General features: G+C 23.9%; 1 long non-coding RNA gene across 9 annotated transcripts; it reads right to left on the bottom strand.

The window, feature by feature from the left end:
* Positions 1-296: 296 nt before the first annotated feature.
* On the bottom strand, positions 297-27399 carry LOC122719213. Of its 9 annotated transcripts, XR_006347545.1 has the most exons (8): positions 26963-27399; positions 18101-18389; positions 17540-18022; positions 17380-17467; positions 14846-17273; positions 1000-1235; positions 759-904; positions 297-654 (listed from the first exon to the last, which is right to left on the bottom strand). It is a non-coding gene; the product is annotated as an uncharacterized LOC122719213 (long non-coding RNA). The 9 variants fall into 9 exon arrangements; XR_006347546.1 differs by having other exon boundaries at positions 14846-15261; positions 15357-18022; XR_006347540.1 differs by having other exon boundaries at positions 17380-18022.
* Positions 27400-27950: the final 551 nt, after the last annotated feature.

The following is a 27950-nucleotide window of genomic DNA, read 5'->3' as shown; positions in this document are numbered from 1 at the left end:
TAATTTCATTTTCTATTTTCTATTTTAATTTTTAAATAAGTTTATATTTAACACGGTTATATTTAATTTAATTTTGTAGATTGATTTTGTTTTTAAAATTAAAAAATTGAATTGAAAAAATTTATTTATTGAATATAAATAATTATCTTCAATTTATTATATGTACAATAATGATTCTTTATAAATAAATAAAAAAAATTTATAAAATTAATTTTTATTGATAAATTTGTATAATAATTCTATAATATATTAAAATGTCTCATAAGTATCTTTTTTTTTGATATGAAATGAATACACAATGTTATATTTTATATTTGTTATTTAAGATTAATTTATACATGTTCTGCTCTGCTCACCTTCTTCCATCTTTTAGGAAACCTCATTATTTCTTCTTTTCAAAATTATTGGAGCTTACTTGTAAAATATTTCTCGAGGTGAGTTTTTATTTCGATTACGGATTGGAATTGTTTATCATAAAGAGAATTTTTTTAATGATAGGAACAAGTAATAATCGGATAAACTAAGATCTGGGTACTATGAAGGATGCGGTAAAACCAATCAAACTGTAACAGCTCTTACAGTCAATGCAATATGCGATTTTGCATTATCATGATGAAAAATGATGTCGGTTTACCAATTCTGGTCGTTTTTTGCCTATAATAACTTTTAATTTATCAAGTTGATTGCAATAATTTATAGAATTAATGATTTTATCTTAAGAAAGGAGCTCATAGTAGATTATATCTTTCTAATCTTACCAAATGGACAAAAGAATTTTCTTCGAGTAAAGTTCCATCTTCTTTGAAAGTCTATTCTTCTTAGATCAAGTGCGATGCACTTGATACAAAATCTAAGTCTCGTCTCCAATGATAAGTCTCTTTAAAAAAGGATCTCTTTCATGTCGCTGAAAAAGCAAAGCGCACGTAGAAACATAGTTCATAAGACCGGTCTCCGATAATAGCTATGGAATCCACACTTCATATCAATTGATATATATACCTTGATCAGATGATTATATACCTATGTTATCCTGGAAATGTTAGTGGTATCTACTATCTTGCGTAGATACTATATCGCAGAGTTTCAGTAATCATGATCTTGATAAGTCCATATCCGTCTGCTGGGCGGCTGCTGTGGCCTTCATCTTTCAAGTCAAAATTGCTAGTTCTAAATCTCTTAAACCAATTGGGAATGGTCATAATAGTTATAGTACTAATAAACAGTACAAATCTCGTCTGCAATATCATTTGCACTATTAGTTTTTTTAAAGCAATAAAGCATAACATGCCGCAAATGCTTCCTTTGCCTATCCATATTGAACGATATAGAAAAAAGTTTTAAAAAAAATTGTGTCACTAAAACATATTTTGAAAGAACTCTGGAACGACTGAAACTGATGCCATAAAGGGCTAATAAATAAGCCTGTATGTTTATATAAAAATAGCCAGTTAAAATTATTTCTAGTGTGGTGAAGGAAACTTATAGGACATCTTAATAATTCAAACATAATATTACTATATATTACTATATATATATAAAATTATATATATATATATACTATATAAAATTATATTACTATATAATTACTATATAAAATTAATTACTATATAAAAAGTAAAAAATAAAGTAAATATCGATACTAATGAACAAAAATAATAATTTATTTTAATATTTACATATTCAAAATTAATTCTTATTTATAAATTAATCAAATATTGTTTTATTAATGAAAAAAAAATTTAATATTTTTAATTTTTTTATTTTATCAAATATTATTTTTAATATTGAAGTATATATAATTAAGATATATATAATTTAATTATGAATAAATATAATTTGTTCATTACATGTACAATCTATAATATATATATATATATATTATAAATTGATATTATAATTGATATATATATATTATGTATATATGTTTATATATTTATATATTTATATATTTTATATAGATACAATATTTTAGATACAATAATCCAAATTTAAGTGATAAAACCAATTTTTAAAGTTAAATTTTTTAAAAAATAATTCAGAAATAATTGAAAATACAAAAATTAAATGCTTTCTAATATGTGAAAGAAAATATAAAAGTTAATAAAAAATTTTTAATATTTTTTTAGAAAAAATTAAGTTGGTCATATTTATTTGAAAAATTGTAATGGTTGTGTATATAACATTATAGATTATATTATTTATTATAAAAAATAATATATGTATATAATTTTCTCTTAACATTAATTGCATTAGCAAATATTTTATTTTTTTTACTAATAATGACGTAGTTAACGATCAACAATATAAGTGACTGACAAATAATTTGATAATAATAGATTTGATCATCAATTACCATTTAAATATATTATAACTAATAAGTTTTATTATTTTTACAAATTAGCATTAGCAAATATTTTATTTTTTTATTGATAATGACGTAGCTAATCAACAATATAAGTGACTGACAAATAATTTGATAATAATAGATTTGATCATCGATCACCATTTGAATATATTATAACTAATAAGTTTTATTATTTTTACAAATTCATAATATTTTTATTAATTTGAAGCTATAGTATTTTATATATTTTCATTTTATTATGTTCATTTTGTTTTTAGATATTATTTTTATATATTTAATCTTTTTTCTTAGAATTATATATTTAAAAATACATTTCTTATAAAAAATATATATTTAAAAATACATTTCTTATAAAAAATATATTTATATTCTTATTTTTCATAATAAATAATATAATGTATTATATAAAAGAATGTTATATTTTTTCTTTAAATAAACATTGCCGATACAATTTTCTTTTTTTTTATTTTTTATTTAATTTTTACATTTTCTTAGATACGTTAAAAAATATTTAATTTTTATTAAAAAGATTTTTTTCTATCTTTAATTATTTCTAAGTTAGCTTAGGGAATCCATTTTTGTTGGTTGATTTTGAGCCACTGCAATTAAAAAAAAATATGAGGAAATATGTAGCATGAAAGGAATATTTAAATTTTTTGAAGAAAGAAAATCTATCAAAGACGATCATCTCTCTATTTTGTAAAAACATTCATGCATATATATTTATATTCAGTTTTATAAATCTTTATCAAACATGGCAATTTTACTAAATGTGAATAAGTATTTTTCAAGAATAATAATATCTATATGAATAATATGATATATATATATATATATATATATCTTTTTAATATTATACTAATTTAATATTATACTAATATTATACTAATATTATATTATAATATTTAATATTATACTAATTGCTAGCTAATTTTTCAGTTTGCTTGCCAAATTTATGAAAAAAACACAACAAATTATTATAAAAAAGACATTTCTTTCAAAATCTTACTATGATTCTATTTTATATTAAATAATTCTTATTCTATTCATAATTCTTATTTTAAATATTTTTTTTTTCGGTTTAAATGTGACATTAAAAAATTGATATCATTGTTAGTACAGATAGCTATATATAAAAAGCGATAAACAAAATAATACAAAAAAAAAGTTCAATAAGATCGATTGCAAAATCTTTTAATCCTTATAGCTAACCTTACATTTAAATTGAAAAATATTGATTGTAAAAATCATAGATGAAGAATTTTATTTTTCAAATTATTTAAAAATCTCAGCAAAAATGTGTTATTACGGATTAATCGCTATTCAAGTTAAAAAATTGGCATATATTATACATCTAAAAAAATAGCAAAGAAATAAAAAAAAAGTCATTCCGGACTGGCTCAAAAACTTTTTAAAAAGAGTGTTATGTTAATAATAGCATAATATTTAACATTATTGATATTAACAACGAAATAAATAAATAATATTGTTATAATTAATAAATAATTAATTAATAAATAATATGATTTTCATATTCGAAGAAATAATATTAATGTTATTTTCTTTTATTAAGTTTCTTTCATAAAGTCTTTTTTAATATAATCAATTTATGAAAAAGGCAAAAATAAAAAAAACAATACGTAAATAGAAGAAAATTAATATACATGTACTAATATCTAGATAATTGTTTTTTTTAATGTTATCAATTAGAGATAGAATAATAATCTTAATTTTTATTATATCTTATGTGAAAAAAAATGTTCCTTTTATATCATTTCTTCTCTTTCTATTATTTTTGTGTATTCTTCAAGTTTACAAAGTTTTATTAAAATTGATGTTTAATCATTCAATTTTAGTGTTCAAATGTGATATTTTCTTCAATATTTTTCTTTCAATAATAAATATTTTTTTTAAATTAACTATAAAAATTAAAATATTAACTTATTTAATATATTTTGTTTATACTAAAACTCGAATTTCATGTTATTTGAAGAATTGATTTTTGAACGATAGAATCTCTTTAGTTTTATTTTTATTTTATAATTTACCATAATTTTTTTTACTTTTCAAATAAGAATGAACGACAAACTTACTTTTATTTATCATTTTGATTATTTTATTTGGAAATCCTTTTTCTTTTAAATTTTTTTCATTTCTTTAGAATTAAATTGCATTTGATCGGCCATTTTTTTTTCTTTAAATATAATTTTCTGACATGACTTTCTATGATATAAATTTCTAATTTATTATTATTATGACTAAATAATAATAAATTAATTAAAAAATAATACAATTGGACAATAATTGGATAAAAACAATAAAAAATAAAATATATTTATTAAATAATATAAAAATATTCTTTCCATAAATATGAATATTTATATAATAAATAATTAACTATCTAAAAAAAAGGTGTATAGTTTTATTAAATGAAATCTATTATTGTAAAATAGAAAAAAATAGAATTATTTTAAAATTAAGGTCCGAATAATATTGAAATATTATATATATGTTTAATCAAGTCTTACGAACTCTTGATTATTTGATTAAAGAAATTATATACATGTATTCATTATATAGAAAATGTTACCAAATGTTGGTACAATCCAAAAAAAAATGAATTTCTATAGATGAAAAAAGAAATCGAAAATGTAATATTTTTTTATACGAAACTCTATTTTAGAATAAATCAATATTGAACAATATATTGACTATAGTTACAATTAGTTATATTGTTTAAATTAGTTTAGATTAATTTTTGTTGCATATATATATTATATAAATTTATCAATATATTACATACATTTATTATTATTAATATATTATTATTAATTTTGAGTAAAATTTTCAATTCCTTATCGTTTTATCGATATGACAATATGTAATAGAAGCAAATATTGTCAATGGAAGCAATATAATAAGATCATATTAATCAGTTATGATTTATTAATTTATTTATATTTTAATTTGAATTTCAAATAAATAAATTAAAATATATATATATATATATATATATTAATATATTGATTCGATTTTTCATATATGCTAACAATTTATAACTGTTAATTATTATTAAAAATTGTTATCCAAATCATTAATAAATGAATAATTCAAAGAGTCAAACATTTATGAAACATGGATTATATAAAATGATTAATTTTTCAATTAATTGACAGAATAGAGAAAATTTTAATCAAAAATAATAATAAGCTATAAGTTGTAATATTATGAATATAATGAAGTTCATAAATATAATAAATGCAACAAAAATTATTTTAAAATATAAATACATTAAATACAGTTAATTATATCTGCAGTTGGCAAATCTTTAACATTGATTTATTAAAAAATAAAATTCCGTACAAAAAATATTATTTTACTAAATATTACTACCGATCTATTTTTTTATGTAAATAACTCATTTTCTTTTAAATTGTACTATCAATTTAATAATACTTTCTATATACATACATGCACAAAAGTAAATATAAGTATATAATTAGTATTCAATTAACTTATTTCTCATAATTTTAATTTTTATGATTTAAACATATAAAGGATAAGATTTAAAAAATACATATAATATCATATTTATACTACATATATAACATAAAATTATTGAGTTTAATTTTCGAGATATTTGTAAAAAATATATTTATTATATTTCGTATTACATGGTAACATGCGATTGCTTATCATAGGATAAATGCGAAAGAGATGTTTTTGCAGGCGAGATGAATTAATTATCGTTAAAACTATAAAACTAATTTTTAATTATTTTTAAAAATATATTACAAAATACATCAACTGTTGTTTGTTTTCAGTTAAAAAATCAGGTAACTTATATATTCTTACATTTTAGATTCGAAAAATGTCCAAATTCTTAATGATAAATATTATATTCTTAATGGATAATATTTATCCAAATTCTTATATAATAGTTAATATTTTCAAAAATGCTCAATATAATATATAATAGTATTATTACAAATATTAAAAAATTATGATTAACTGAAAAGAAATTGTTTAAAATCTTGGTTCAAATTTTCATAAAAATCAAAATCCACGAAAATATCATATTGATAAGTTTATTCTTTTAATTATAATAATATTATAATATTAATATATCATCCTAAAAGAATATTTGATTATTAGAAATAATGGATTAATTTTTACAAAACAAATAAAAAGAAACGTAAAAATAATAAAAATAACAAAATCTATAGTAAACAATTTTTTTTCATAAATTTAATTTAATAATAATTTTGAGTAATTATATTTTTTAATAAATTAATTTTTAATTTTTAAAAAAAATTTACATATCTTAAGAAATACATTAAAATATATACTTAATATTTGCAAATTATAAAAATGCACATGTAATAGCGAAAAATTTAATTAATAGATTTGAAGTATATGAGATAATTAAATATTTAATGTAAATATCTAATAACTTTTATGTGATATAAATATAAATAAAAAATAATATATTTATAAAAAAATTGGTATATACACAATATATAATTAATAAAATACTATTATATATGATATAATTGTATTATGTTAATTATAAAAAAAATGTAATATATAGTTTTATAATATTATGATATATTAATGATATATTTTTATAATATTTATTATAATATATATAGAATTTATTTCATTTCGAATTTTTAAGAAAAATAAATTATTTTTGATCAATTATAATAATTATTTTAAAATATATATATATATATTTTATGTAATGTATTTATTTTAATATTCTATTAAATAATTTTGAATATAAATCAAGTAAATAATTTTTTATCTCAAAATAAATTAAAAATAAATGAATTTATTATATTCATAATATTATATTATATTCTATATATATATTATATTCTATATATATTATATTCTATAATATATTCTGTTTTCTATATCTAGATAAATAAAAGAGATCAAGATAAATAAAAGAATAATATATTTTATTTTTTAATTATATATATATTGACTTGTATATAAAATGTAATGAAAAATATTAAGAATAAAAATATATTTTCGGATTTGTTAATTTCTGTTAAATTTTTTTTTTTTATACAGAACGATTGCGATCGCAGAAATAAAACGTAGTATAGGTGCCAAAATTATATGTATTGGAAAAATGGTTTTTGCACTTTTAACAAAAAATGAATTACATTTGAAAATGATGCAATACGCTGATCATAAAAGATTGCTATCTTTCACAATAATTAATTCACAATGTATCGGATGGTTAGAATACGATCAAGATCTCCACAATATTATATATTAAGGATAAAAACTAAACTGATTTATGAAGTGAAATAAAAATAACTTGAATTTTATTTTTCAGTATTCTCAACAGTTTAAGTTTCCAGCAATTTAGATTTTTAGCAATAATTTATAAGTGAGTATAATTTCTTCATATTATTTCAGACTTTTAAAAGCAGTTCAAAAAAACTTTTAAAAGCAGTTCAAAAAAAAACTATATAATATATGTGATAACTATTTCATAAGTCACATTTACATGCCAAATGTTTTGCGATTAATTACCAGAGAAATGCAAGAATCTTCAGACATTGCGATAAGATTTCACGAAAATTTATCTTAGAAACCATTCCTTCATTAGTTTTTCATATCCTCTTTACATTTTCATCGAAAATTACTGGAAGAAAAATCAAGATTCATATATTTTTCAAAAAATCAGATATTATTTTATTATTCATTGCAGAAATAAATCAGATTGTAATTAATCGCTGTAGAAATTAGAAAATCAAAATTCGATCAAAAAATGCGGAAATCAATCTAATTTCATTCAGTTCAGATCAAATTATAGTTAGAAATCACGAAATTCAATCATTAATCAGCCACAATTAAATTTAAGTTTATTCAAGGCTCACATTATAAATAATTGTATAATTTTATAAGATTTAATTTCTTCGAGTGATAATATTTAATTAGGCATCCTTTTTTGTGCAAAATTTAACTTTATTAGACTTTAATACCATACATTAGTTGTATCTAATCAAAACTTCTTCAAGCAAATTTATTTAGTTGAGGTATCCTTTTTTATATAATATTCAAAATTATACTTTGTTGAACTTTAACATTATATACTAATCTTATCTGATAATCAAAATACTAGAACTAGATCATATTCAAATAATCAGAATATGATCACAATATAAACTCTACAAATAGTTCTAATATGATATCTTTCATAGTCAAAGGTTGAGAATACAAATTCTAGATTCAGATTATTATTATAAATAAGTCATAAAATAAATTATAAAAACTATCCACAAAAATTCTATAGATAATTTGGAATAGATTAATTTGGGACGGTCATAGATAATAATTTCTAAGAATGAATCTAATTTAATGAAAATTTTTTAAACTAAACTTGAGACAACAGTCGCACAAAGACAGGATATTTAGGGTATATGATTTGTGCATATTAACTAAATCTAATTAAAAGTAGAATGATGTTGATTATAATTGAGGATGCAGTTGATGATTGAAACATATCATGCCTGAAACATATCATTCAAAGTTATATTATTGTAATCTTAAATTAAGTTTTTTAAAAATGGCATTATCCTTTAGCAACATCATCATAAACCTTTCGTTTAAATAATAGAAATTGGTTTTGGACATTGATGGAAAAATATTTCTATGCAAGAAAAGATATCTTTCTTAAATAGGTTATAAAACTCAAGAATAATTTAATAAAAAAAAATAATTTAATTTAATAATATATAAAAATATCTAAAAATAAATATAAAAATGAATTCTGATTGGTGAAGTGGAGATTTCTAAAATAATTTCAAGCAATATTTTCTTTTACAAAAACTTTCGTTTCGGTTTTGTTAACGAATTATTATATAAAAATTAACCAATCAGGTAGATTTGTCAAGCCATAACAATATATTTTCTTCACTAATTAATTGCTATTCGTATAGAACGAATTGAATTTATTCATTATTCAAAATAAATAATATAAAATTGTGATAAGAAAATCAATATAAAATATAAAAAATTCCTAATAATAATAAAATGAACGATAAATAATATATATTTGGAATAAAAAAATAACGATAAGTTACAGCTTATGTTAAATTAAAGAATAATTCATTAATTAATTAAATTAAATTTATTTGAAAATTTAATTTAATCTTTGAAATATGCTACTAATCTTTCTTAACATTGATAGATGAACTATTCTTGAAAAATTTGTACATAAATTGATTGCAAATAAAACATTACCGAAAAATAATATAGAAGAAAATAATGTATCGGCAAATGATCATCAGTGTTGATCATTTATAATCCAACAAAATAATAAATAGAAGAATTGAATTTAATTTTTTTTAAATTTTGTTTGCATTGTTACATTTTAATAATAAGTATAATATTTCTGTTTAAATTTTAAGTTTGAATTCTGACTTTGAATTGTAATTTTGAAATTCTTAAATCTTGTAATCATGATATACTATGAATTCTAAAAATTTGAAAAAAAAATGATAAATAAAAAAATAAATCAAATAAATATAGACTCTGGAGAAGTTTATTTGAAACAAAATTTATAATTTTTAATTAGAAAATTAGAAAATTAATCCATTTTCGATGTAATTCCTAATACTTTTATAAAAAGAATACAAAGATTTAATTAATTACATATAGTTAAGTTGCATATATTTATAAAATACAATAAATATTCTATCGAAAAAAATAATTTTGAATTCATTTATTCTATAATTAATAAAGATAGATTGTTAAAGTTAAACATAAGTTAATATCTAAATATTTTTGAATTGACAAGTTTGCGCTTTAATTGGTTAGTATTTTTTGTTAAGAACTCGTTAAAACCAAAAAGTTTTTATAAAGGTTTTTAAAAATATTGTGTGAAACTATTTTAAAAATCTTCAGTTTACTTTGTCATATTTTTAATATTTATTCATATCTGTATATATATGAAACATCTTTGGAAGATTAATCAATATTTAAAAAAAAAATTCAAAATCAAAATTCAACGATTTAAACAGATCAAAATAAACACAAAAACTGATATATAAAAATTATCTTAAGATTTATTTATTAAATTGTAAACAATTGAAATTTGCGTTAGATAAAAATGAATATAGAGCAGAACAATAACGAAGAAACAATAAGAATTTTAATTTTTTATGTACTAACTTTTGTTTTTTTGATTTCTTTAAAATTGAATCTCTAAAAGTATCTCTCAACATTAATACCCTATTAAATATATAGATTACATAAAATATTATATTTTTATTTTATTATTTATATTTTATATATATGTATAAAAGATATGTATAACTAAAATAAGCTATATTTTTAGATAGTTAAAGGTAAATAAAAATGATATAAAACAAAATTTAATATAAAATAATGTGAAAATAATATTTTTAATACATTTTAATTGAAAAATGCAATTGAATATTTAGATATTCTTCCGAAAAACACAAAGATGAAATTATTTTAAATTTCATTTTAAATTTAAAAGAAATCATCTCCAAATATAAAATTTTAACATTAGATATTTATTAAATTTAACAAAATATTAAAAATTTTTCAATAATATACATACATTTAATTATTATACGAAATATGTTATATGTTATACCAAATATGTTATTATGAACATAAATACATATAGAAATATATATAGAATTCAATGTAATAATATTAAATATTTTTTTTTTAATAATTTGAAAAAACTAATCACCAGGTATATAAAATTGTTTAAAATGATATTCTTTACAATATATTTCAATATTTATTAAAATATTTGACGAGAAAATTAATTGGCTAAATCAAAAAATGTTTAGGAAATCTGTGATTATATTAAATGTTATTGTTAATTTTACACTAAATAAAGTAAGATACAAATTGAGTGAAATGCTTTAATTAATTGATTAATAAACAATAATAAATAATATCGCATTATCGCGATTGTTATCAATTCTTTCGCTTTGCACTCGGAATATTTTCTAACGTGTTGTTATAAATTAATGTTATAAATTAATTCTGATAATTAATGTTAAAAAACATTGAATTGAAGAAAACTTATCATGAATATAAAAATAGCTATTGTGAATAAATATATATATATATATATATATATTTATTCACAATAGCTATTTTTATATAGATAGAGATATATATATATATATATCTATTTTTAAATATATGGAAAAGAAGTGGTATAGAAGAGACATTTTTCGAGCAAGATATACAAAATTTTATTTTATTTCTATTTCTAATTAAAAAGATCAATTTATTTAACTATAAATATATGTAACATTATTAACTTTTTATATTTACATGTTTTTTTAAATATTTTGTTAAAAATTATTTTATTTATTATTTTATAAATAATACAAAAAAATTACATTACATTAACATTATGAAAAAGAAGATATAATAAAAAAGAATAATATTAATATTATTTTTTTCAGGTATCAAAAACTATAGTTGTAAATAACTGTAACTGTAATATAATTTAGCTATATTAAAAGATTTTGTAATCAATCTTGTTCCACAAAGTGTTGCCAATCTAATATAACTGATATACAGTCATATTACTAAATATGTTGCGTAATTCATTTTTTATTTATCAAATCTATCACTATTCCATGACATTTTGGCGCTTCTGCCAAGATCAGCTTATCGTAACCAACTACTAGAAGAAAACTTTACAGATTTGTTGCGACTGCGAAAACTAGCATTTGATTTATACCGAAATTCTCCAAGTATCATTCTTCTATTAACATCTTTGACTTGGAGGACGACATGACTCAATTATAATGGCTGGTGGAACCGGCCATGATATATCTTAAAGTTAATTCTGAATAAGTTTCAGAATTTAGACGAAAATCAGAAATGATAACGGAGATAAACAAAAGATTACTTATCTTAAAAGAAGAAAATGATAAAAGAGCTAACGAAATAAAAGAAGCAGAACAATTGAGAGTTATCTTTTTAACAGAAAAATCCATTATATTAGGAATAAATGAATAAACTTTAAACGGAAATATCGAATGTAGTGACTCAAAAAAAAGAAAAAACGCACAGCACGACAAATAAAAAGATCAATGAGAAACAATTCATAAATTAATGCAAATGAGGCCATTCGCATTGTCGAAATCTTACGAGACAAATGATGTAGAAGATGTAAAGAATTTCATAAAATTAATGGAATTTATTTACTAGTTTGTGTAGTGAAAAAGAACTATTATTAAAACTTATAATAATTGAAAAAATAACAAACAATGCAAAACGAAGTATCAGATATACGAGGATAGAGTTTGCTGGAATTCTATCATGTCCTAACGCAATATCTCAATTCCAACTACAATCGATAGCTATAGAAATAAACTATGGTCCATCAAACAAAGATTCACTGAAACCGATTTAATGTACGTTTCAAACAATATTTAAATGAATTTATATATGTTGTTCACAATAAATATCAGCAACCTATCAATAGAAAAATTGCAATTGAAGAGGAGGAAGACGAAGCAATCAGAATTTATCTAATGAATTTGAAAAAAGATTTTGAAGCATTAGTAATACTTAGTAAACCGAGAACCCTAACTGAAACACAATCAATGGCAACAGGGATATAACTATTCTTAAATAATACAAACCGAATTCAGATAACATTTAAACGTACTGAATCACGAGCAATTATCAATAACAGATCTATACTGAGAATATAAGGCAGCTGGTAACAAAGATCCACTTCGTCACGGAACTCCCCTCCAAACTTAGAAATAAAAATGACAAAATAGAATACATAGTCAATGCATATCATATCCAAAATTTTCACAATGCCCAGACCGGAAAATTTCAATCGAGAGTTCGGATGAACAACATTGAAAATCTATCGAAAGATTGGCAAACGAATTATCAAAAATCAAAAAATTATCAAAAATCTGTATTAGTGAAAACGAATTGTTATCAATTCCAATATAATATATGTTATCAATTACCAGGAATATCAGGATTCAGACGAATATTATTTGATACTGAAGCAACCATCAACATTATAAAATTTTCGAAAGTTACCAATATCAAATAAAGAAAAGAAAGAAAGAATTTTTTACGGGTCATAATAGATACACTACTGATCTCTATATTACTATTTTTTGCCAACAAAAACCAAATCTATTCCATGTCGTTCTGATGATTTCTCATTAATTGAAAATGGAATCATAGGATTTTTTCCTTTCAAATTACCAATATAATATCTCTAACAATGCTTTCACAAACTAAATTAAAAATTCTCTTCCAAGACGCAAAGAAAATTATTGAATTGTTCGGAAAATAATATCGTTTTTTCATACAAATGTCGCTAGTTGAATATTTATCCAGCCAATTTCATTTTAAACCGTGTTGTTATTATATATTTTGAGAGTTGGCATTTCATAGTATATTTATAAAAAAAATTCGTTTGCTTCTATGCGGTTGTGTTTTTCATGTGTAATAACAAAGATGCAAAATCAAAAGAAACATTTTCGGCATATTTTACTTTTTTATTACCGAAAAGATAAAAATGTTCAGGCAAAAAAAAAGTTATGTGAAGTCTATGAAAAAAATGAAAAAATTAACAGTATGCCAGTGTTAAACTACTGGTTTTTTTTTCAAAATTTCGACATTAAAAATGTGCCATGTTCTGGAAGACCAGTTGAAGCTGATGAAGACAAAATAAAGGCACTGATTGAAACAAATCGACGAATAATAACTCGAGAAATTAAGATTGAATCGAATTCGACTGTTCATAATCACATAAAATAAATTTGATTTTGTTTTGAAATTTGATATTTGGGTTTTATATGTTCTCAAATCGTTTACGATAATGTTAAACAAAAACGATCATGGAGCAATAGAGATGAGCCAGCGCAAAACACTTCGAAAGCCAACATTTACCAATAAAAAAAAATGATGCTCTCTGTTTGATAGGATTTCAAGAGAGTTTTTTTTTTTGTTGACTGGGCAGTGAAAACAATAAATAAATATGTATGGGTTTAACTAAATGAATATATTTAATTATGCATGATGCGTGTATCTGTTTACAAAACATTTGAAGTATATGTGTATCGAAGAAAAACAAATAAGTACCAACTATGAAATGTGATGTGCTGACAACATTCAATAATAAAACCACAATATAAAATTTCAGTGAACTTTAAATTTTATAATATTCTCACTAAAAGTGAATTGAAACTTTGTTTAGTGTATGTTTATTATGTTTAATTGTCATAATTCTATGTGCCTATTATGTCTTCGATACTCTTGATATTCAGTCGATTTCTTTGTATTTCAAATACTATTCTTCTCAGGGCTTTTGTTAATATCTATCTGCTGATCCTCCGATGCTATATATGCTATATATGTTGCAGAAAAAACTCCTTCTCATTGAATTTGTCTCGTATAAAGTGATAGCGTACTTACTCAATGTGCTTACTTCGATGAAATTCTGGATTTTTGATTGCGCTCAAGTTATCCACATAAAGAATCGTTGTAAGTTCTTGAACATAGTTAAATCATTAATCAGACTTTTCATCCATATGATCTCTTTCATAGTTTGACTAGCTGCTATGTATTCGGCTTCAGTCGATAAAATTACTGTTCGTTGTCGTGTTGACAAGCTCTTAAGCTAATCGCCTAATTTTAATAAAAAATCAGTAATAGACTTCCTGATTTCAATGTCTCTACCGTAATCTGCATTACTGAATGCTTTAATGTGATTATTCTGTTTGGTTGAAAAATGAATATTATATTTTGTTGTTCCCTTTAGATATTTGAAAATTCTTTTTACTGCATTCCAGTGAATTTTGTTGAGTTTTTCCAAATATTGGTTTTCTTTACTGCAAATATAATGTCTGGTCTAGTGCTCACTGACAAGTACATTAAACTTCCTATTCTTATCGATATGGGAACTCTGATTTTTGCTTGTACTCACTCCATGCATAGTTGATTTTGGTCTGCTGGGATTGCTATTGCGTTAGCATTTTCCATCCGAAATCGTTGCAAAATTTTCTTGATGTAAGCCTCCTGATGCAAAAATATGAAATTATCTACCAGTCGCTTAATCTGTAATCCTAGATATGTATTTATCTCATTAGATATTATTTCAAATTCTTTGCGGAGTTCAGCTAACAATTTTTTTATAGATAACTGGTCGCACTAATTAATCCATCATCGATATGGATCGCTAAAATCAGTCGGTCCTGATCGTTTCCATTTATAAATACGCAATAATCTGCGCTGGTGGATGTGAGATCATGTTTCTTCAGTTCCGCTATAAAACGATAATTTCAGCATCTTGATACCTGCTTTAGATCATATAAACTACGATTCAACTTGCAAACACGGTCGGTTCCATCCTTGTATCTCTTCGGTTGCTGCATGTAGATGACCTCGTCGAGTTCTCCGTGAAGAAAAGCCGTCTTGACGTCAAATTGCTGTAAATATATTTTATTCGAAGCTGTGATAGTTAGGATAGTTCTTATTGAATCGAATTTAACTACAGAACTAAACGTTTCATGATAGTCAATTCCAGCAGTTTATTTGAAACTTTTAATAACGAGTCTCGCCTTGAATCGTTGCTTCCATCGCTATTTATTTTCAATTGTAAGTCCATCTATGATAGATTATCTATGACTTAATGATCTGATGGCGGATTTACTAATGTTCATGTTTGAGTTTTTCTTAAAGAATCAATTTCGTCATCCATGGCTTCTTTCCATTTGATTGCATTCCATTGCATCATCATAGCTTTCCGGTTCATAGTGTTCTGTGATTATAATATTTCTGTACGTGAGCCTATGTGATCGGCATATTTTATTTCTGTCTCTCAAATGTCGATCTTGTTTGTATTGATTTTTGTTTTCTTGATCGTTTGATTCTTCATCTGAATTTATTTGCTCGTTGTTTTCCGACTGAATAACGGTTTTCGATTCAACATTTATTTTGATTGTGTTGTCTTTCTGATGTTCAAAAATTATGGTTTTTGATTCTGAATCTCATTCTTCATTCATTTGAATTAATTTCATAGTGCTGATCTGTGAATCTTACATCCCTATGTATTTTAATTTGTCCTATTTCAAGAAGCCAAATTCAGAATCCTTTTGTGTTTTCATCATATTCAACGAAAACATCTTTTTCGGCTTTAATGTCCCATTTTCGTCTCTTCTCTTTAGAGATATGAAAATATACTTTTTCTCCGAAGGTTCTGAGCCTTGAAATGTTCGGTCTCTTCTTGAGCCGCAGTTCAATGTGTTATTCCTTTCTTCCCACTGGTTCCGATTCTATTTAAAGTGTAAACAGTGTAATTAACTGCTTCAGCCCACATTTTGATTTTGATGCAGTTTCCCTGTATGTAATGACATTCTTGCTAAGTCAACTACAGTTCTGTTTTCCCGTTCGGCATAACCATTCCGGAGTAAATGGTAAATGGTCATCGTTTTCTGATGTCATATCGTATTAGTTCAATTTTTTTATTGGTAAACTCAAGGCCGTTATCCGATCTGAAGATTTTGATTCCTTTTTTTAAATGTTTATCAGTCTTCTTAAAGAAATCCTCTAGATATCGTAATATCTCTGATTTATTTTTGATAAAATATAAGCTTCTTTAGTGACTGTAGTCATCTTTCATCATTAAGATAAATCGAGCTCCTCCAAGAGAATTTTCTTGCATTCGACCTGAAAGATCTGCATGGATGAGTTTTCCAATGCGTTCAGATTTTGTATCACTTTTTGGAAATGATAGTCTGTGCATTTTATATAAATATAGTTGCCTTAAAATGCAATCTTCGCAGCAAAACTTCCTTAAAAATGATGTTCTCGGATCTTAGAATTTTTTCACCTGATCCACATTCTGATGAGCCATTCGTTTGTGCCAGAATTGAAAAAAGAATTGCGCACTGCTATATTTGCCTGATGCTCGTCTGTAACGACTTTAAATTTCATTACAAATAACTTACCTTTTCTTTCTCCCATTGTAACAATATTTCCATTCTTCAAATGTGTATATTTTGTTATCGAAATATTGTCGTAGTTCTTTGTCAAGAGCTAAAAAACGCGCGAAAAAAGATTGAAACTCAGTTCTGGTACATGAAAAACATTACTGAGATACTTTCGCACCTACTCTTTTCCATTGAAAGCAAGAATATTGATATCTCCTGATCTAATTGCTTAAATATATTTTCCATCACTTATCTTAATATTCTCTACTGTGTCAAATTTTTTACATAACAAGAATCATTCGCGACGATTTGATATGTGCTCAATCGCATCCGAATTCATGTGCCATGCATCACTGAATGTTTCTAAATTATATTCTGCAGACATGCTTCAATGACTGCCTCTGCTTTCTTTCCTGCATATTTTTTGATATTGCTGCTTTTCGGTTTCTGCATTTCTTGATTCAATGCTCTGGTTTGTGGCAATAATGACATTGCCTGATCCAACGTTGCCTTTTTTGAAATTTTTCTTATATTGATACTTATTAGCAATAAAAGCAATGTTTCTGTTCTTTTTTCGGTTTCTGTCCTTCTTTCCTCAATGGTGAGCCTTGAAATAAGATTTGTAAGAGTTCTTTTGTTGGGTTGAGTTGATTCCTACGCACTAATAAAATATTTGAATGACGGAGGAATAATGTCATAAGTATTTTAGTAATAACCATTTGATTTGAAATTTTCTCACCCAGAGTTTGCAGCCGATGTGCAAGATTCTCGAGTTTTACGATGTGAATAGTAATATCATCGTCCGATTCCTTCTGGTAACTGTACCATTGCTGCAATAGTATGTATATACTAGTATCAGATTTTTATTTGTAAATAGATTCCAGCTTTTTTCATATATCCTTAGCCGATTCACAGTTGATAATATGCAAAAGTGGTTTTTCATCCACTGATATAGCAATTATGCATTGAGCTGTACTATCGAATTTTATCCAGGCAGCACCTGATAAAACGATTTGCCGCATCATTTTCTGGTACAGAAAGAATTGATTCATCTGTAATTATTTCCCATACACATGCAGGATTTCAAAGTAACGCGCACTTGAAATTTCCATGAACCCAATTTTCCAATCCTTTCAACTTATTAATACGAACAATTTCATATTCCATCACGGTTAGAATTATATTTCATGTTTGCTCAAGGCCGGATAATTAACCCACGTGCTTTTTCAATTTAACTGTACTTTACCTAATTATTTATTGTTTCTTTTGTAATCTGGACCCATAACTGTTGACTGAGTAGTGAAAACAATAAATAAAAATGTACGGGTTTAGCTGTATGAATATATTTAATTATGCGTGATTGCGCGTATCTATTTACAAAACATTTGAAATATGTTAATATTAAAGAAAAACAAATAGGTACCAACTATGAAATAGTGATGTTGTTGATAATATTCAAAAATAAAACCACATATAAAATTTCAGTGAACTTTAAATTCTATAACATTTTTTTTTTGAACTTCTATTTGACAATTATACAATTAATTCGAAATCATGCAATCAATTAGATAAATTAAACAAAATCATCAAATTTGATGATAGAATTTAATGATTCCATCAAATAAAAGAGACCTGAATTAATTAACAAAGAAAAATTAATTAACAAGAAAAAGTATAGTGTTTCATCACGCTAGAATTTACACGAATTTAATGACTCGTCAGAAGTGGAGGAAGATGTTATCGCACCCACTATATTCATCAGATTTGGCACCCTCGAATTATTATTTGTTTCGATCTTTACAAAATTCTTTAGGTGCCAAAACGTTTATTTTAGATAAAGATGTTAAAAACCTCTTGAATTAGTTTTTTACAAACAAAGATCAGAAGTTCTACGAGCGTGGAATCATGCTACTACTTAAAGACCATAATGATCAATATATAATTAAATAAAATACATATATGCTATTAAAAAAATATGTTTCATTATTATGAAAAAAGAAAAGAAAATTACTTTCCGACAATCCAATAATTCGGGACCGGTATATAAACCAGATATCTGAACAATAGACAATAGATGACAATATGCTTCATAAACACTGATGAATCAAAAATATAAATAATTCTATTGAAAACGATCAAAATAATTTTGACTTTCCTAAATTTGCTTCCAAAATTCGTAAACATATAGATGAATATCGCGAAACTATTGAAAGAATTTTAATCTCCTATCACTCCATATTCAATCTTGATAGCTTGTTCTGTATTATTCAGCATGAAATAATACTTAGAAATTTTAAATCCATTAATATCAAATCATATAAACTTCCAAAGTGTCATAAAAAGGAAATTGAAACTCAAATTAATGAAATGTTAAACAAAAAAATAATAGAAGAATTCTGATTCCTCCTTTAATCCTTTGCATTTCTTTGTCGAATATGATTCGATATCAGTTTTTATTACAAGAGCTTCTTCAAATCACATTCGACATTTTTTATTTACTGAAACGTCCGATCTGTATTGATTGACCTGTACATCAAATTATATATATGTAATTCGATATTGCGTCGAGTGGATATAGAAGTGTTTGTACAACATATTTGTAAATGTGATAGTTTGTTGTCGGATCAACAGCTTTTTTCTCGAAATTTAGATGGTCAGACTGTATTTTGGCATAACTAAAAACATATCATAATGCAAATTACTGTAAATATAAATTGATATTATCTGAAAGACTTGAAATATCTGAAATCTCCTAAAAATTTAAAATGAGTTGCAAACTAAATAAAAATTTTGGATAGTGATAATATTGATGATTGTATGCAAGAAGTAAATCGTGAGTTCAATGAAATCGAGAAAGAAGATGACACAAATTATTTTACAGATGATATAGCAAAGATATACGATTCAGATTCTGAAATATTTCCGTTATAAATATAATAAATGAATGAGAAAACTTTCCATCAGTAATGAGAATAATAAATTTTAGTAATTATCAAATTGCAAACTAATACCAGATCCATTAATCTGGTGTGATATAATTATATTTATGATTATAATTTTTTTGTTGGACAAAGAAATGTTAGACTAAACATTTCATTATCGTATACTATATCCATTCATTATTTCAAGCTTTTCTACATTGAAGAATTAAAGAATGAAAAAAGTTATTGATGAAATAAATGCTGTAAACATTAATTATACAATATTACCAGATTTATAGCCATATTGGTCTCGAGTTTTCAATAGAAGAATTCCATTCTTTACTAAAGTTTTGAAAAGGAAAAGATTTTTTCAAATTTGATCTCTTCATTTAGAAACAATTAATTCAATTCAAATTTAAATTTATATTAATTTATATTTATATTTAGTTTCTTATTAAAACTTATGTGTTAATAAGTCAACTGTTGTTTTCTTAAAAAAGAGGAAAATTTTCTTTATTACTTACACCCCGAAAAAGCCAACGAAATGGAGATTACGTATATATGTTTCTTGAGATTCTAAAAGCAGTTATATTTATTTCTTCATCCCATATTATGGAAAAAATACAAAAAAAATATAAAAAAAAAAAATACTGATGAACTAATTCATTCAGAACTTCAATTCACTAGCAAAATTGTGTTATTATTATAACTTTATCAAAATTTATTGGAAAAAATACCTGATATCAAAGCATATATTTTCAGTGATAGGTTTTATGCAAATCCTTGATTGACAACCGAGTTACACAAAAAAATGTTTCCTCACTGAGATGCCTAACAAAAAGAGATTATCTCAAATAAAAAAAAGCAAAAATTTAGTGCTAACATGGAAAGACAAAAGAGTAATAACTTGCTTAGTACAAAATTGAGATCTACATTCCAAAGTCTCTAGAAGACATTCCAATAATATTAGAGAAATAAAACCGGAAATGATCATCGATTATAACAAGTATATGGGTAGTGTTGATGTAGCAAATCAATATACGATATCATGTTGTTTTTTACATCGAACATTGAAGTGATGGAGAAAATGTTTTTTTTAGGGATTTGAAATCTCTTTATGCTTATATTTTAAATATAAAGAAAAAACTGAAAATGGATGAAGAAAGCCAATGACTTCGAAAGCATTCAAAGCATTCAGATTTCGAAAGCATTTTGTTGGGACTTATTGGTGATTCTAGAGTTCTAAACATGAAATTGAGATCTGGAACAAGTGACGAAAACGATCGTTTAGATAGCTTTATTTTATTATATCTATAAAGAAAACACAAAAATTTGTACAGTTTGTTCAAACCAAAAAATATCTGGAAAAAAAAAATCAATTTTTTTTGTGAAATATGAGAAAGAAAATCAAATTTGCATCTTAAAAATTGTTTCAAAAGATATCATACCTTTGAAAATTACAAAATCTAAAAAAAATGTAAATAAAACAAATTTTTATATGTATTTCTTTCTTTATTTATTTAAATTGTTTTATTTTTAAATTAAAAACAAATATAAATTCCACAAATATAAATTATAACAAAATTTGAGAGTTATATTTAATATAATTAATTTTAGTTTAAACAAAATTGTTTAAAATAAGTAGCAGTTAAGGAAGTGTCCTTTGAAGTAAATTTCAAATAAAATACTTAATAGTAAGGAGTTGTTAGCACCAAAATTGAAAAATAATTTGAAATGTAAAAGATTATGGATTGTATTCAAAAAACTGTTTCAGGAAAACGTAAATGGCGGATAGTAATAAATTTCCGTAAACTAAAGGAGCAAACTGAGCAGGATCCTTTATCTAACTCTGAAATCCTCGATCATTTTGACAATGCAAAATTTTTCAGTGCATTAAATCTCCGGATTTCATCAAATTTCCATGTATCCCGATTTAAAAAAATACACTGTCTTTTCCACATCACAAGAACATTTTCATTATAATCATATGTTCTTTGGGCTCAAAAACGCATTCGCTTTTCAAAAAATGATGGACACTGTATTTCGCGAATTGATAGAACGACATTATTTCACATATTTGGATATTTGGATTATTATTTTTGACAATACTATCCAGAAGCATAACCAAAACCTCGCAATCGTATTACAAATACTAAAAGATCTAAAATTTAAAATTCAATCGGACAAATGCGAATTTCTTAAACACGAAGAGAATATTTAGTCTATGTTGTAACTAAAGAAGTAAAATCAAATCCTAAAAAGATTCAAATAGTAAAAGAATTCAAACCGTGAACCGCGACAAACGTGAAATCATACCTTGGACTCGATATTATCGCAAATTTATATAGAATTTTTTAAAAATCGCCAAATCTTAATGGATCTTATAATATTAAAAAATTATAATTATAAAAAAAGATATACTTTTCCATTGGACCGACAAAGAATAATTAACACTTGACACATTAAAAAAACACTTTTGTAACAATATTGTACTCATATTACAATATTCCGACTTCACAAAGATATTTATCCTAATTATCGATGTCAGCAATGAAAAGGATAATATTAAGAATAATGCTATCTCAGGCATCTGTAGGACATTCATGTTCTTACGTATCCCGAACACTCAATGTATTCAATGCACTGAATGCGGAAAAATTATAACTCTACAGAAAAGGAGTTATTGACGATTGTATAGATAATGAAGTCACAGATAGTATCAATTAAGCAGAAAATTTCTTATACAAACAGATCATTAAACCCTTAAATGGCTACATAATGTAAAAGATTTCTTTTCTAGATTGATGAGATGAAGACTCAAATTGAAAGAATATAATTATGAAATAGAATATAAAAGAGGAAAAGAAAATATTGCTGCTGATATTCTATCTCGAATGTACTAACTTCAGATTCAGAAACTTTTACAACAAATTCAACTTCAAGTAAACAAGCATCCTCTCAAACGAATTCTCAAATTACTTGAAAATCCTCCTATTTCAGACAATGTACTGTATTCTATACCTAATAATAAAATAGAAAACATTAATTGAATAATTAAATCAGGAATTACCTACAAATTTCCGCGCAGTAACTATAGACTTTTTACATAGATTATCTAATTTTTGATATATGAATTGATCACAGAAATAAGAGCTAGATACTCCTGTTTATATGATCAAAGAAATATATAATTAAATAACATTATAAAAATTAGATGACTATAATAAGGAGACCTGATTGATGCGACTTCATAAATTAGTAATTAATAAACCCCACAAATTAATTATAAAAATCAATGATAAAAAATTAGTAATAATAAACGAGATGTCTTTTGAATAAATTTCATATCTTACAAATATCCAAATCGATCCATAATTTTTTATGCAAACCTTCCGAAAAAATACACTAACGCAGAGAAATTGAAATTCTAAAAAAAAATCACAATAATATTATTGAACATTTCGGAATCAATAGTACAATTAAAAGAATTACTAAAAATCATAATTGAAAAAACTTAAAAAAAAGATGTTTATGATTTTATAAGAAAGTGTTCCATTCAAAAATCAAACTTAAAAGATAACACGATGAAAATATAGAGAAAACGCACCTGATATATCATCAAACCAAATAACCAAATAATAAAATCTCACTCGACATAGGTTTTCTTTCAATAACACAAAAAGGAAATGAGTTTATACTATCCATGCAAAATGGATGCACCAATCGTCAAATCTATACTAACAGACAAAGGAGCTAATATTAATAAGTAAAACGATGCAAATTTTTAAAAAAATCTTTAACATTAAACACATTAAAACCACTAGTTTCCATCTTCAATCCAATGACTTATTGGAAAAAGCACATAGAATTGTAAAATATTTATTACAATCAATCTTTCTGACAACATCTTCTGTTGAAAAACTAAAGTCCCATAAACTTAATTCTATGAATTCTGTAGTGCTCAGGTCTAATAGAGATAGCTCTATCTATCATATTAACTTTCCCGTTATCTTTGCTCAGATAGCAAAGATGAGAAAGATTTCTGTAAAGTTTATTAGAAAAAATATTACAAAAATAAAAATTACACACAATATTTTCGCATATATATAGCCATGCATCTGACAATTGCTTTAAATTATCTAGATATGTCAAGTATGGTGAAGATTACATATCTAAAGATTGCATGAAATGACGAGCATATGACTAACTATTCGAACTGTTCTAAATTTCAGACTTATTTGGATCAGAAAAATGATAGAAATTTAAGAGATTGACATAATATAATGATGATTTAATGACAGGAGTATTAATAATATTTCTGTAGCATTAAATAACCTTACGCCTAATTCTGTGATTTTAGATGGTCATCATCAAATTATATAACGCATTTCGAAGATCAGGCAGGATTGTTAATTCTCTTAATCCTATACCAGTTCTTGCAACTGCTCTCACTTAACTTTTACATGGTAGAGTTCTTGGCTATGATAATTCCATTGGGAAAGCTAATGAATTCTTCAGAGAAATTGTAAACTTTGCAAAAAAAGATAATTTCTCTTGCAAAATCACTCCATTCTAAATTGTACTAATCTTTGACAAAATTGAAATAATAAGGGAAGCTGTTTAACTTCTATTCTCATAATTATCATTTTTAATTCTAAGTTATTTGAAACTATCATAACTTGAAATGCATGTTTTACATATAACAAATTACTTGAGCTGGAAATGTTCATGAAAAGCAATAATGCTATAATAGCAGCCATACAAGAAACTTAGCTGTTACCAGATATCAATATTATTATTAAAGATTACAGCATTGTGAAAGCTGATAAGCTGGATAGTAAATAAGGAGATATTGCCATATTTATACTTAATAATTTGCGTTTTAATATTATTTCTCAAACTTTAAACATTTGGAGGTAGTGACAATTTTCCAATTCAATATTACTGTAATTTCTGCGTATTATGGCGGACAGATATTGACCTAGTCTGATCTTACCTAGTCTGAAATTATTAATACTTTTTCTGATCCTTATCTTATTGATATTGATTTAAATTCTAAAATCTCTGATTAAAACAATTTCTACTCTAATAGAAATAGTAAAGTCTTAAATGATTATTTGACAAATTTTAATTGTGCAATTGTTTTTCCTCCATTTCACATTCACTTCACACTCAACAAGCGTCCTTTAACTATTAATTTTTTCTTAACTAATATCTATCGAAACTTTGAATATGATATCTCCCAGGATTTAAATTCAAATCATAGATCTGTTTTTCTTCTTTCTAGAATAAATATTCATTTAGCCATTTCTATATTTTCTATATCTGATTGCAATAAATACAGTTAACTTACAATAAATTTTCAAATTAAATCAAAGTTTAATTTATCTGATGAAATAGATTCTGCTATTGTATATTTTCAATGAATTAAGGAATATTTTCTATAGATCTACAAAACTTGTTATGATGCCAAATCGATTTGTACTATTTGATCAGAAACTGAAAGATTTGATAACCTTGAAAAATTCTATCAGAAGTCCGCTGGCAGTAATCTACTTTTCAAAGAATACTATGTTCAATTAATAAAAAGCATCAATAGGAGAATCATTTTTCTAAAATGGAAATTTATATAGGATAAAATACAAGGCAAAGCTGAATGATTATTCTTTCTGATTAGTAATTAGGAAAGTTACTAAAAAACCAATTAAAGTTTCCCCGTTAAAGGACAAAATAGGAAATTTTTATTCTGATAACTCGATCAAAGCTTCATTAAGTGCAGATCAATTTTATAGTATTTTTCAATAGATTTACTTCTTCTTCAGTCCTTCAAGGCACTATTAACGATTTCATAACTTTCATCTGAAAGAGCATTATTTTTCATCTTTATCTATATAATAATTCTTAGATCTCTTTTCATTTGATAGCATTTGTTTTTTGGTTAAGAAGTTGTGACCACAGAAAGCCAGTGGATGAGATAAGATCTCCACTGAGTTACTTATAAATTTCTCGAGAAGAATGTCAACTCAACTGTACTATATATTTAAAAATTCAATTATGCTTTCTTATTTTCTCTTCGCGTGGAAAATTGTCAAAATCATTCCGATCCCAAAACCGGAAAAGAATCAAATTGGCTGAGAATTATAGCCCAATTAATCTACTCCTAATAGTAACTAAAATATTTGAAAAAATTATATACTCTTTCATGATAAATCACATCTAAATCATTAAAAATAAAATTTTAATTAACCAACAATTTGAATTTCATTTGGCACATTCCACTATTCAACAATTCATATGTATAGCCCAATTTCACATTCATCACATCAATACTAATCGATATTCGGCTATGGTCCTTTTTGATTTAAACAAAGCATTCAATTCAATAATTTAATATATAAATTAATTAAGTTAAACTTTCAACCTAATTAAATTATTACATTTCTACTTGGAAAAAAGATTCTTTTTCATTCAAATTGATAATAAGAGATTAGAGTTCAAGTTGATCAAAGCTGAAGTGCCACAAGAATCAATACTTAGTCCGATTCTATTTTTAATTTTCATAAATGATATCTCCCATTTTAAATCAACTTCTCTAGTATTATTTGCTGACAAGCAATCTTGAGAAGATCTTTTTGTATTTATCTAAGTTTATCTAAGTTTTTAAAAATATTTAAACTTACTTGCTGAATACTTTATCAGATGGAAGATGAAGTTTAATAATTCTAAAACTCAATTAATAATGTTCATACAAAAACATAAGCACCTCAAGAAAGACATTCCATCATTGATACTTGATAATGAAATGATTCATTGAAAAAAAGGAATGAAATACCTCAGAGTGATATTTGATTCTCAATTGAAATTGCTCTTATTTATTTAATATTCGCTTTTATCCATTATCCATGAGTGGAATTTCATTTCATCAATATGTTTGTTTCAAACCAACTGTCTAAAACAGCAATCTATTATAGTACTCACTTGGTTTGAGATTTCATTGTACTTGTATGAAATGTCCTCTATCTCCCTTTTCTTTCTTTTCCTTCTCCTTCTCCTACTTCTATTATATTATCTATTATATTTTTTATATTCTATTTTATTATGATGCTTTTTTATATTCTATTTTATTATGTAATGTTATTATGTTCAATCCTTTTTTTTTTAATCGCTATTGCTATATAAATCAATAATTTATGAATGACGTACGAAGTGTTTAGACGTAATAATTAAATTTTTGATTAATAATTTACATAATTCATTAAATCAATGTAATATTTCAAAGTGATTAAATATGTTGCGTGTTCATTTTTTATTTTTGTCAAACGTACTATACCACATGACACTGAAATATAAATTAATCTTTGTTTTCTTATAATTTAATAATAATTTTTTATTTCTTTTAAGTATCTATAAATTCTTTTCAATTAAATCAAATATAATTGTTAAAATAAAATATTACAATAGCGCAAAACTATTATCATCTACAAAATTATGAATATATTATAATTATGGTATATTATTTATTCTGATATCCAAACTGTAGATCATATATATTTTTTTATAATTGATACATTTTTCATATGTCTTCTTCAAAATCTTCAAAACATATACAATTTTTTTTAGTTTTCCATATAAATATATAAATGTTAAATCATAATGTTTAATGTGTAA

This window comes from Apis laboriosa, unplaced genomic scaffold (assembly GCF_014066325.1).
Source record: "Apis laboriosa isolate Shangri-la unplaced genomic scaffold, ASM1406632v1 scaffold71_cov137, whole genome shotgun sequence".
NCBI classification, from domain to species: Eukaryota; Metazoa; Arthropoda; class Insecta; order Hymenoptera; family Apidae; genus Apis; species Apis laboriosa.
The sequence above is the reverse complement of the archived record's forward strand: the minus strand, read 5'-3'. Positions and strand labels throughout refer to the sequence as shown.